The following is a 3,830-nucleotide window of genomic DNA, read 5'->3' as shown; positions in this document are numbered from 1 at the left end:
TTCTAATCGAAAAGTTTTTCAGACTGTTTTTGCAAATGCTCAGGAAACGCGTACGTATTAATTCTGAACGAGAAGCGGGACTAAATGTGGAAAATGGAGAAAATGTTCTGGATATGGCTGAAGAGGTTAGTATGAGGCGGATTACAAAAGAACGATTAGTATCACATGTGGAAGACACTTTCGAAAAACGGTTTTTTAGCCTTTTCATATTCAACCGGTAACATCTTCAAGAGGTTAATTATGGCTTAAGGGTTCAGTTTTGCGAATGGATCCAACAAAATCGAGGCTTACATAAATATATATTATTTAGCGATAAAGCTCATTTTACCCGCAATGAAATTAATAACCGACACAATGAACATCGATGGTCAGATGAAAATCGTCATGCCACGTTTGAACGAAACTTTCACCATCGATTCAGTGTCAACGTGTGGTGTGGAATGCTGAGCGACCAGTTGTTTGGTCCTTTTGTATTAGATGAGCGTCTTACTGGAGAAGGATATTTACACTTTTTGGAAGACCAGTTAATACACATGTTGGATGATGTTCTGCTAATTGTTCGACACCGAATATATTCTCAACACGATAGAGCCCCCCTTTTTTAGTCGTCGAGTGCGTAATTTCTTAGACAATCGTTTTTCTGATCGTTGGATTGGCAGAGGAGGACCTCAAGTTTGGCCACCGATCATCAGAGTTAAATTACAGAGATTAAAATCACTGGATTTTTGCCTCTGGGGGTGGATGCGTGGATGAAAGCTCTAATGTACTAAATACCAGTAGAAACCGTAGAAGGATTCCACAATAAAGTTCTGAATGCTTCAAATATTATTAAAAACAATCCCCAAGCAATTAAACGTGCAACACGAGTGCTTAACACACGTGCTGCGGCTTGCCTTGAAGTTGGTGAGGGTATTTTCGAAAACATTTTAAATTAGTGGAATTTTGTTTTTTTAGTAGTATTTGTGTTGCTTTTAAAATAAAAAATCTTACAAAAAAAACTTCAGAGCCCATTATTTCAGAAACGGTTGAGAATCGAATTAAAACATATGGGTTAATTTATCTTATTTTGACCTTCTGAACATGTTCCCAAAATATTTCCCTTTCCTCCCGAAACACCCTGTATAAGTTAACGGTTGATTAATATAAAATAAAAAAGTATTTGTAAAATAAGCATTGTCGAGTTTTTTTCGAGATTTGAGCAAAAAGAGTACTTTAAAAAGAGTAGATTAAGAGAAAAAAAATTGCGAATTATTCACATAGGACACGAAAAAATAATATTTAATTCCTTTAAAATATGCTAAAAAAGGTCTACTCTAGTCTATTTGAGGATCGAAACGAAGGCTCGTTGCTATTGATAACTACATTGTCAAACTTTTGACATACGAACTCGCAGTTACCAAATTGTGTATATTCTCTATAATAAACATAATTATTACGCTAACGCTCAACGTAAGTAATAAGAAATAAGCACATCTAAAAAGCATATCCTATATTGAAAAAATCACAAAATACATCTAAATCTATCTGCCAAAATGATAGCAGCGCTGAAAAATTCATACCCTTATGCAGAGGTTCGTAGCCTCCGTATTTTCTAACATTTTGAGATTGTATTCATATTCCAATTCAATTCAACCGAGCCCAAAACACTAAAAAAATTCATATGAATATCATTCAATAATATGATAATCAATCATATACAGGATGTTTCAGAACAATGGGATCAAACTTCTAGGGGTTATTTAGTGCAACAATAGAAAACATTTGAGTATAGGGACCTATGTCCGGAAAAGTGTCATTATGGTACTGCAACCCTAAGACGCGTTAACATTTAGAAAGACGAAATGTTGCCTAAATAAAATCTTAAGCATTTAATTTTTGCCTTTTGTACATGATATAATAATTGTAAAAAATTTGAAAAATTATTATGTTTTAAATGATTTCAAATGCTGCTATAGTTTATCCAAAAGTCTTGTTCTGTTGCTACTGGAATTTCATAAACCAAAGACTTTACATGTCTCGACAGTAAAAAATCTAGCGACGTTAAATCAAGTGACTTTGAGAAAGAAACTTTTGTATCCCGGATGCTATCGTTCGGGATAACGTTCTTAATACAGCCCCGCTGCTGCTCGTGCATTGCAGTTTATGCCAAATGCATATCCACCAATTGTTGATTTGGAAAATTTTCCAGTAGCAGCAATTAATTTTTGTTAAATTCTTGCAAACTTCAGAAATAAGATAGCACGACTAAGGCGACTGACAATGTACAAGCGCCGATTGTTTAAAAGCATCAGCTATTTAAATTTTTTTATTTTAATTTTTAAACATTGACATTGACATTTTGAAGAATTATTGTGATATTATGTAGGCAAAAATTATATGCATTAAATCCTATTTAAGCAATTCATTGTCCTAATTTCTACTTTTTAACGCGTTTTAGGGGTGTAGTGCCGTACTTTTCCCGACGTGGGTTCCTATACTCAAATGTTTTCTGCTGTTGCACTGATTAACCCCTAGAAGTCTGATCCCATAGTTCTGAAACACCCTGTAGAATTCATAACAAAATAAGAAGTTCTTTAATAAAAGAACATGTATAGCAACGCTGTCATCTCGCGGCGTTATGTCAAACGTCAATAAAAAAATAATGAAGGAAGATGGAAAACAATTTTATTTTTGTTATTGAAACAAAAAATAAATTTTCTTTAGAACTATTTTTTTTTAAATAAAATATTTTATATTTCGTAATATTTCTAATTCAGACCGAAATCTAAAAAGTACCAAAACAATAAATAATACATTATGGGTGTTTTCGGCATGTTTTTTAGATGAAATTAAGGGCATTAGTTACAATAAAGGTAAAAACAATTTTTTTTAATGTTATGTTAACATTTTCCTCTTTTTGGTCATTTTTTGTGTATAAATTTCATTACAATTTAATAATTTTTTTCCAAAACTACAAAATTCTCAATTGCAAAAAAATAAAAAGTTAAACTCGCATTGTTGAAAATCTGAACACAGGCTGGCGGGCTCATAATTCAGTCTCATACGATTAAGCCATGAAGCGCGAATTTTCGAAAACGAGTTTATATCGTACATCGGTGTTCGGTACACATTGTCATGATTTTTTTTTCTTTTTTTATTATTTTTTACAGAAAATATTATTCATTTTCCAATTTTTTTTGCTTAAAATAGTCCAAAGAAGATTAGCTTGCTATCTCATATTCAAAAAAGTAGAACCATATTTTGTTCATATTTTTAATTTAATTTATCTTTATTTACCTTGATCCAGTAGATATAACTACCGAAACTTTAGGTTCAAATTAGGTTGTTTTTGGTTCAAATTAACTTTTCGCGGTGACAGTCCTGGACAACTTCAGAATTACTTCGCATGCGCATTGTTAAAAAGAGCGTTCGCGGTCTCGTGAACTTCTAGTTCGAAATCCTGCCGTTCGCAGATGTTTTGTTACTTGTTCAGAATCAATCTGTAACTAGTTCAATCGATCCTTGGACTCTCATTAGAATTTTGAGTCCTAGACTTGCGCAGTAGATTTTGAATGATATATTTGAGGTATGTTACTATTTACTCTTTTTGTGTTTATTTTCTGATAACTGGTGCTTTTCTTATTTTTTTTTTTATTTAAAACCAATAATAGTAGCTGTTATAAATAATAATTGCTTGTTCTACTGTTTTTTATTAGTTTTATGGGTAGTTTGTTGCTTAAATACCTCCAGTAAAAATTAAAAATACCTCTATTCAAATTTATTTAGTTTAAACAAAACAATCGAAAAACATAACTTATACTAATCAAACAAATTTAGATGTTGACAGTCCG

Source organism: Anthonomus grandis, chromosome 12, assembly GCF_022605725.1.
Source record: "Anthonomus grandis grandis chromosome 12, icAntGran1.3, whole genome shotgun sequence".
NCBI lineage: Eukaryota > Metazoa > Arthropoda > Insecta > Coleoptera > Curculionidae > Anthonomus > Anthonomus grandis.
This window is presented reverse-complemented; position numbering follows the sequence as displayed.